Consider the following 10,547-nt stretch of genomic DNA (forward strand, 5'->3'; position numbering starts at 1 on the left):
ATATATATATATATAAAACAAAAAAGAAACAAGTAGACATACGATCCACTGTATCCTCATTCCCCGCCCCTCCCCCATCTTTTTTCTCCCAGTGCTCGGAACCCAAGGAGAGAGCCTTTGCACTGAGTTACATCCTTAGCCCTCCCTTTTTAAACAATTTTTTGAGATAGGGTTTTGTAATATTGCTAAACTGCCCACGCTGGACTTGAGATTTGAATCTTCTTGTCTTAGCCTCCCAGAATTCTGGGGCAGCAGACATGCAACACCATGCCCAACACTTTTTAAGATTTTTTTTTTCTTGTAAATATTTATCAAGTTCACTATGCAAGTGGTCATCCCTGGGCCCTGACCCTATATCCACAGTTCCCTATCACTAGGAAAAAGATGGGCTGTGGAGGAAGAGCGCTAGCATCACAGCTGTGGGGCACCGTCACCCCAGCTGTAGCTGCTCACTGGGTTCAGGCTGGTGGCTCCCAGGCGGGGAGAACTAGAGGTAGCCCCTGTAAGGTCAGGTCCTGGCAAAATGGAGATGAGTCTTGGTACCAGGCCTGGCTCAGCTGCTCCCACAGTGAACACAAGAGGATCTCACTGTGCCTTACTGGCTGTAGGTTACACTGGTTACAGCTTACATTACAGCTTTTTAAAAAGACTATGACAAGCCATGCTTAAAAATGGCTCACACTCATTTTTTAAGGGAATACATGAAGAGCTATGGGGTTTCTTTTTTTATTTTTTCTGAAGTCCTACAGCAAAAGAATGTTATAATGACAAGTTCACAGTAAATCATTCTTTTTACAGTGTGAAAGAAAAGGATGAACAACTTTAAACAATTGCAGATGACAGCTCTTTCTATTCAAGTCTACCCTAGAAATGTTTTGTCAAAAAATAAGTCCCTTGTACCAGAAAAAACACAAGTGAAATTTGAATTAAAAAACACAATGCCAGCCAGGCATGGTGGTGCACGCCTATAATCCCAACACTCGGGAGGCTGAGGCAGGAGGATTGTTGCAAGTTTGAGGCCAGCCTGGGCTGCAAAGTGAGCTCAAGACCAGCCTGAACTGCATATTGAGACCCTGTCTCAAAAAGACAACAAAACAAAACAAAACAAAACAAAAACTCACAACACCATTTATGTTAGCTCTCTCCAGGATTAAATAATATCAATTTAGCAAAACGTATGTAAGACCTATATGAGGAAAGCTACAAACCTGGTGAAATCAAATTAATAAATTGAGAGAGATTATGTGTTCATGAACAGAAGACTTGATACTGTGAAATGTCAAATTCAGGTCTTTTGAATTTGATCTAAAGATACAACAAAATCCCAAGTTATTTCATGGATTTTGTTTTTTCCTTCTTGCTGTAGTAGGAATTGAACACAGGTCTTCACACATGCTGGCAAGTGCTCTATTCTGAACTACACACCCCAGCTCTGACTATATAAGAGGCAAAAGACTCAAAATAAGCAACTCACTATTGGAAACAAAGGGTAAAGTCTGGGCACAAACACTGCCTGACTTTATACTAATATAAAGCTACAGTAATCAAAACAGTATGGTATTAATTTTTTTAAAAAGTAGATCCATGAAACAAAATACAGAGCCTAGAAATAGACCCACATAGATACAGTCAACTGACTTGACAAAGGGATAAAGACAGTACAGTAATACACTGAAAAAGTAGTATTTTTAACAAATGGTGCTGGAACAGCTGACATCCACATGCCAAAAAATGAATCTAGACAGATCTTTTACTATAAAACTCCCACAAGACAACTTACAAAACAGTCTTGTTCAATAATGACTTTAGACCTTACACCAAAGGCATGATTCATGAAAGTAAGAATTGATAAACTGGGGCTGGGGATTTAGCTCAGTGGCAAAAGCGCCTGCCTGGCAAGCGCAAGGTTGTGGGTTCGGTTCCCGGTACCGGAGAAAAACCAAAAAAAAAAAAAATAATTGATAAACTGAACTTTATTGAAATTAAAAATTTATGCTTTGTGAAAGACAAGAGAATGATAACATAAGCCACAGGTTGAGAGAAAACAGTTGGAAAACTTCAAAATAAACAAAGAACTCTGAAAACTTATAAGAAAATTACCCCTTTTTAAAATGAGCCGAAGACTTTAACAGGCACCTCCTCAAAGATACACATATAAGTATATGATATTCTCCATCATAGGTCAGTATAAAAGTGCAAACTAAAACAGCAATAAGTTATCACTACAGCATTAGAATGGCCAAAATCCAGGACACCTAAGCCACCAAATGCTGGTGAGGATGTGGAACAACAGAAGCTCACATTCACTGCTGGTGAGAATGTGGAGTGGTACCACTTGGGAGAGAGTTTGGTAGTTCCTTACAAAACTAAACATATTCTTACCTTCTCCAGCAAGCATCCTTTTTAGGTATTTACCCCAGTGCCCAAATGAGCCGAAAATGTCCACACAACAACCTGCACAGGAAAAAATTTTGTTTTGTTTTGTTTTTTGGCATTTATTTTGGTTTTTGGTATTTGAGATAAAACCCAGAACTTTGCACAGGCAAGGACTCTGCCACTGAGCTACAGCTACAGCTCTTTTTATTTTTTGTGAGAAGATCTCACTGTGTTGCCCGGCCTGATCTCAAGCCTCAGTCTCCCAGAGTCCTGGGTTTAGAGGTGCGCAGCACTGCAACATTAGCTTTGGGAGCTTTACTCTTTTTTTTTTTTTTTTTTTTTTTTTTTTTTTTTTTTTTTTTTTTTGGTTTTTCTCCGGTACCGGGAACCGAACTCACGACCTTGTGCTTGCCAGGCAGGCGCTTTGCCGCTGAGCTAAATCCCCAGCCCCATTGGGAGCTTTACTCTTAATTGCCAAAATTTGGAAGCACACAAGATGACCTTAAGAGGTAAATAGATAGAAATGGTCATACATCCAGATTCAGTGGTTAAAAAAAAAGTGAGTTGTGAAAACAAATGGAGGAAACAAATACAAAATACTGTGTTATGGTTTGTGTCTAGATGTCCCCCCAAAGCCTCATGCAGTCAGGTCTTGGGGCTTTTTTGGAGGTTGCTGAATCTAGAGTGTGTGACTGATTCGAGGTACAATGCTGGGATTAAGGGTGCTGGGGTGACTGCTGGATCAGTCCACTGATTGGATTGGCACCGCCCTAATTCCGGAAGACTGGATACAATATAAGGGACAGAAAGAGGCTGGTCTCAAGCTCTCTTGTTGCTTTTGCTGTCTTCCGCTACCATGAACTGTTTCTCCTCTCTCATGTCACCCTACCTTGGAGCCAGCCAACTATGGACTGAAACCTCTATGAACTGTGAGCTAAATAAACCCTTTTTCCCTTAACTTTGGGCAGCAGGTATTTTATCTCAGCAATGGGAAAAATGCCTAAAACAGAATATTGAAAGCAATCCGAAAAGGCTGTGTACTTCCTACCGTATGACATTCTGTTTTGTTTTGTTTTGTTTTTTTTTTTTTTTGTTTTTCTCCGGTACCGGGAACCGAACTCACGACCTTGCGCTTGCCAGGCAGGCGCTTTGCCACTGAGCTAAATCCCCAGCCCCCCGTATGACATTCTGGAAAAGGCAAAACCTTGGAGACAGAAAAGGGTCACAGATTGCCAGGGGTTGGGAGTGTGGAAGGCGAAGAGGTGATGCAGAGAGGGATTTTAAGGCAGCCAGATTATGCTCTGTGACACTATAGTGTGGAGTACAGGGGATTATAAATTTGTCTAAACTCTTTAGCATGTACAGTCCTGACTGGCTCCTAATGCAAACTATGCTCATTAGATGAAAATGATATGACAATGTGGGTTGTCATTTGTAACAAATAGACTACTGTGATGGAGGATATTGATAAGGGATAGGCTATGTGATTGGTGGTAGAGGGGAAGAGGCATACAGGAAAGTTCCAAACTTTTCTCTCAATTTTGCTGTGAACTTAAAACTGCTCTAAGAAATAAAGTTGGTGAATAAATAATGTTGGATCCAAGCATGGTAAAATTTAAAGAACATTTATAACTAAACTATATTTAATATTGTCAATATATACATTTTTTTGGTACCAGGAATCCAACTCAGGACCTTGCACCTGCCAGGCAGGAGCTTATGCAGCTGAGCTATATTCCCAGCCCATACAATGGTCTATGTGCTTTTTGGTACCGGGAATTGAACCCAAGACCTTGCACTTACCAGGCAGGCATTTGTGCTGCTGAGCTATCTCCCTGGCCCCAATATTGTCAATATTAAAGTTCCTAGCCTGATGGCTTTGTGAGTTTGAGTCTTCGATGTGCTTGATGAAAGAACTGGCTATTTCCATTGAATATGTGGATTACATTGAACAGCCATAACAACATTCTGGAAATCTGAAAAGGAAAACAGGCCACACAACTATGGTAATAGTTCTCTCAAGTGTACGTTGAGTGTGGGGGATCCCTACTTCTCATGTTGTTCCAGACAGGTCATGTCATGTCTATTGTGGTATTCTGTTCCTTTCACAGAACTTATGGCTACATATGTATGTATGTATTGTATTAGGGACTGAATTCAGCCTTTGCACTGAGCTACATCCCCAGCCCCTTTTTAAATTCTTTTAAGACAGTGTCTTACTAAGTTGCCAAGTTACTAAGTTGCACTGAGCTCAGACTTCAATCCCCTTGCCTCAGCTGCTGAGAATACTAGGATTACAGGGTCTGCCACCATGCCTGCCTGACATATGGAAATTTAGATGTCAGCCCACACATATGCACACAGTATAATACTTTTGCCTTAAATAAACTGTGTAGACCTTGGAAAACAGAATCTGAATTCAAATCCCAGCCACAGTACTTATTCAGTATATTATTTTAGGAAAATTATTTAAAGCTGAGTCTGTCTTCTTATCTGTAAAATAATTCCTACATTTTCAAATTAATATGAGAATTTTAAAAAGCACTTTATTTTTTGTCTCTTCATTTATGTTTTGTCCCCTTATTGACTTTGAATAATTCATTATTTATGATTATTTCATTTTTATCCAATAAGCTATACTTTGTGTTTTGTTCTAATATTTAAATATGCACCTTTAACTTATTGCAATCTACCTTTAAATAAAGTTCTACCACTTTATGAATAGTGTAACAACCTTATAACAGTGTCCCTCCATTTTCTCCCTTCCTGTCCTGGGGTGGATTGACAACTGGTGGTCAACTTATAACACCCAGCTGAACCGAACCAGCTTGGTGCTGGGTGTGGGAGGCCCACCTGAGGGTTGTTGCTGGTAGCACAAGAAGCAGAACTGGAGAAGAATAGGAGAGACTGTTAGGAGCTTGTAGAAGCTGTTGGGAAGCTGTTAGGGAGCTCCTGGTTTTGCTAGGCTATTCTGATAGAAGACCTTGTCAAGCTGGCTTTCCTGATGAACCTGGCTGTTGTCAGAGGAGGAGCTCAGGACCTCGTTATCAGTGAGAATGGCTATAGTTCACTTTGGGGGAGCTCTGGTCCTCACTTTGAGCATCGCTTCCTGGCTCTGGAGGGGAAGATGGTACACTGCTCATTCTCCTGAGGAAGCTTGTCATGTTGGCTTTCCTGATGGGAACTTGGCTTTCCTCATCTTCAGAGGAGCTCAGGACTTCACCGTTGCTGAGGATGGCTGTGGTACTTTTCGGGGAGCTCTGGTTCTTCTGAGCATCGCTTCCTGGCTCCAGTGCAGATCCCTCAGCCTGCTAGCACAGATCTTCATCCCGCTGGCACAGACTTTTTAGCTTCCACCACTGATTTTTGGGCCTTCCCAGCACAGATCCGTGAAACAGACGTGCCTGAGATATTGTCATGGGCTCTAGGCCTCCAGCTGGACTCATGGGAGGCACTGTTACAGGCTCTAGGTCCTCAGCTGGACTCGTGCAGGACATTACCGTGGGATCCAGGCCCTCAGCTAGATTCTTTGGTCTTTAGCGTGTAGACAGATTTCCTGCACTCTTTGTATGTGATTCTTTGGGGGACTATTACCATCTTATAGAATATGTGCCCTGTATTATATTGTTCCCCTTGCAAAACCCCTAACTACAAGTCCTTTGTGCTACTGTAGTTTATTTCAATTTTCCATGTTACAGGTTTTTATTTCACTTTCTTTCCAGTCAAATCCCATTAACGTTATTAACACATTTCACAGCCAAACAGATGGACTGTATTGGTAAATATCCATGTGTCCTTCAAAAGAGTGTACATTTTGCTGCATTGGGATGGGAGGCACAGTAAATGCTAACTAGGTGAAGTTAGTTGATAGTGTTGTCCATATCTTCTATATTGTATTGGGTTAGGGTGTTGTAGAGGGACAAAATCAGAAAAAATTATATATATATATATATATATATATATAAAATTAGGTGAGTCCACAGTAGCTGGCTGTGCCCTAGAGAGCTAGAGGATCCAGGAGCTGCTCGGCCCAAGAAGCTGGAAGCCACAAAACAAGAGGGATCAAGGATCAGTGCTAGTTGGAGACTAAAGGCCTGGAAGATCATGGAGAGGCCCTGGGGTCACTGGTATAAATCTGCACTGAAAGGCTGAAGAAACTGGAGCATGATATCCACAGGTGATTACAGAAACAAAAGTTGTGCCCACTCAAACAGAATGGAACTTTTCAAACACATGACTTCCCTCCTTCTTTCCCTTTTATTTCATCCAGGGTACAAGCTGATAGGACAGTACCATCCTGGAAGTCCTCTTTTGTGTTTTTATGAGGTATGATAAAACATAACAGTAAATGTTGCTGCTAAGTGCCATCCAACAGAAAGGTACACTCCTAAAACCATTACAGTGCGCTCTTGTCCACTTACTGACCAGATCTGGCACTGTGAAACTTCTGGCTCTTCCCCAAAGACAGAATGACCATAAAAGCACAATGTTTTGAGTAGATTCAGGACATCGAGGCAGCCACAACAGCACAATGAAAGACACAAAAGAGGACTTCCACAACTGCTTCAGAAAGTGGCAAGAGTGATAGGACAAGTGTGTTTAAAGGGAAGAGAGTATACTGAGGGGATTAATGTAATGTCTTTTATTAATAAGTTTAAAAATTTAAATATTCACCACCTTTCAATCATTCCACATATACTTACTGATTTTTCTGCCGACTTATTCTATTAGTTATTGTGGAAGGAGGCATTGTGTGCATTTATCTTTTTAGTTCCATTACTTTTTGCTTCATGTATGTTGAAGCTGTATAGACAGATGAATAGGAATATTATGACCTCTTGAAGAATTAATCCCTTTATTATGAAATAACCTTTTCCCTGGCAATTTTTAAAGAATATATTTTGTATGATTTAATATATTCATTTTAGCTTTCTTTTGCTGGAATGGGATTTGTTCTTCTACTCTTTTCCCAGTACAGAGGTTCACTCCTACCACTGACATTCATTTCTGGTCGCTTTATGTTTTTTAATTTTAAGGCTGAGTTTCACTAAGTTGCCCGAGCAAGACTCCAACAGTGGCCCTCCTGCACCTCCCTAATTGCTGGAATTATAGGTGCACGCCAACCCACCTGGCTGTCCCATAACTGTTAACCTAGTGTGGCTTTATAATTACACTGGATTTTTAAATAAGCATGCATGTTGGGATCTTGATGGCTTTTTACTTGTTTTTTTGCCTAATCTAATGATGTTTTTACCTACTTGGACCATTTGTACTTAATGTAATTACTAATATAGTTCTGTTTATCTGCATTATTTACTGCAGTACTGAGGACTGAACTCCCGGGCCTCATACTGACTATATTCCTAGTCCTTCTTATTTTGAGGCAGGCTGTCTCACTTAGCATTCTCTCGGCTTAGCCTCCCAGAGCGCAGGGAGTACTGGTGTGGGCCACTAGGCCCAGCTAGTGTGCCTCAGTTTAAATCTACCATATTACTATTGGCTGTTAGTCCCATCCCTTGTTTCCTCTTTGCTGCCTTGTTTTGGATTGTTTTTTTGTGTGTGTTTCCATCTCATGTCCCTTGTAGGCTTGTTAGATACGCCTTTTTAAGTGGTTGGCGTATAAAGTTTATAGGATTACAGTGTGTACCTTCAATTTATCACAGTCTGACTTCAAGGAATGCCACACCTCTGTAAGGTATAAGAACCTCAGTGTACTATTTCTTCTGTGTTACTATTTGTGCTATCATGTTTTAAAAAATATTTTGTTTTTGTATTTGATCTACAGCCCATAATGCATGATTACTAGTTTGCAAGTAATTTTAAAATAAGAAAGTAGGGAGGGGCACCAAGATGGCAGAGTGGGGAGCAGCAGAGAAAGAGCCTCTCTGAGATTCGCCCTCCAGATGCTGGAACATAGCAACGTGAGGAAGATGAGGAGGAGGGAAGTGGGTCCGCTGGACCCAGCAGGGATCTGAAGCAAGAATTGAATTCCATGGAGTGAAGAGAGACTTCAATGAAGAATATGGAGGTAGCCGTTGGAGCCTTCTCCAAGTTGGGACTCATTGTGCAAGAGGAGCAGTTCAAACCTGTGGACGCACGGTGACTGCTGGAGACCCCAGAGACCTCCACGAAGAGACGCAGCAGTGGACGGGAAGGCCTGCACTAGCTGGGGGTGAGTGCTGAGGGCTTAGTCATCCCATGCAAGAGAGTGATTGGCTGGGAGCCATCATGGAGCTCAGAATGGCTGCCAGCTCCATCTAGCAGCTCCCAGCTGTGTTCAGGCCCATGGAGGAAGGCATGTTGACTACTGCAGGCTGAATGGGTCTGCTGTCGGCTCCCACGGACAGAATACAGACTGAACTTCAGGGGACATAAAGGTGCAGGCTCGTTGAGATTATCCATTGCCTCACCATACTGCTGGCTTGCTGGGATAAATCAGCACAGATCGGGACTCTGCCTCCACGCATTGTTTACCGGTGACAGCAGAGACAAACCTGGAAGTGGACTCTTTTTTCCCCCTCTCTGTGTTGTGGTGGTATTAGATTTTACCCCCTTCAGTGTTTGACCTTGTTTTATGTGAGTGTGAACATGGTTTCTAGCCTCTTTGTGGTTGTTGTTCTGTTCTTCCTTTTATTTCACCTTTTGTCTCTTCCTTCTTTTTCTTTCCAGTCTTCTGCACCAGTTTCCCAAAGTTAATGTGATCCCCTTTATCCTTCAGCCTTACTTCTAATCTCTTCCTCTTCCTCCACTTCTCTATTTTCTCCCTAACTCATTTTAAATTTCAACCCCTGAGGGTAAAACTGACATATCAAGGACTTATACTGCATATAATTTTCTGGTTTGTTTTGGATGTTCATAGTGTTAAAGGTGGCAAATTAATGGTTACCTCAGTTTGTCATTTTCTAGGCTGTGTTTGATGATACTGTTATGGCTGATGGTACCACTTTAGTCAAAAGTGACATAACTGTTCTAACCGGCTGTTCTTTTTCATATGCCAAAACTGAGTGACTAAGGGTCATAGAAAATACTGTGGCAGAGTGCCAAAGAACCAGGGGCTGGGCCAAGCAGCCAGCAACTTCTCATCCCGAGTAAACTGAGGTAGGACCTTGCAACACACTCAAAACCCATAAACCAGCTAAGAAAGGCATCTCAAAGAAGGAGTCATTTTCTAAGGGTTCTAAATGCTAGCAACAAAGCAACTCACCATAGGCAATTTACAAACACCAACGCAGGAATTAAACTAAAGGAAAAAAGAAAAGAAAATGAGAAGGCACTTAAAGAAGCTGCAACCCCAGACATCCAGTTCACCAAAGGCAAACCCAGGGGGCAGTGAGATGGGACAATCCGAAAGCCATCCACCCGGCCTCTCTGAAGTGGTAACAACAAAGCAATTGAGTCAGACTCTAGAAAAAGTAAAATCAAAAATAATTTCTCAGATAACTGCAGAGATGATGTCCACAATGAAAACCATGCTTAGTGACTCAAGAGTAGATACAGATTAAAAAAAAAAAAAAAATAGAGGAGCTTAAGAAAATGATGGAAACCATGAATGCCCAACATAGAAAAGAAATGGAATCCTAAAAACAGATTCAAGCAGATATTAAAATTGGACCCATATCTTTAACCACCCACTAAACTAAATCTGAAATGGATCAAAGATCTAAATATTAAATCTGCTGGAAGACAGAATAGGTAAAAACTCTTGAAGACATTGGGGTAGGCACAGACTCTATGAATAAAACCCCAGTTGCATAGGAACTATCACAAAGAATCAACACCTGGGATCTCATCTATTAAAAAGCTTTTGCACAGCAAGAGAAACCACCAACAGAGGGAAGAGACAACTCACAATGTGGGAAAAAATGTTTGCCAGCTGTTTCTCAAACGAAGGATTACTATGGAGAACATATAAAGAACTCAAAAAAAAAAAAAATCAGACCTCCCAAATTTAAAGATTCAGCCCAAAATTGGGCACCTGAGGTGAATATACACTTCTCAGATGAAAAAATACAAACAGAAAATAAATATATGAAAAAATGTTTAACATCACTAGTCATTTGAGAGATGCAATTAAAACAACACTGAGATTCCATCTCACCACAAATGGCTATTACCAAGAATGGCTATTATCAAGAAATCAACTAATAATAAATGCGGAAGGGCTGTGGGGG

Source organism: Chinchilla lanigera, unplaced genomic scaffold (genome assembly GCF_000276665.1).
Source record: "Chinchilla lanigera isolate Chin_1 unplaced genomic scaffold, ChiLan1.0 scaffold00042, whole genome shotgun sequence".
In the NCBI taxonomy this organism is placed as follows: Eukaryota; Metazoa; Chordata; class Mammalia; order Rodentia; family Chinchillidae; genus Chinchilla; species Chinchilla lanigera.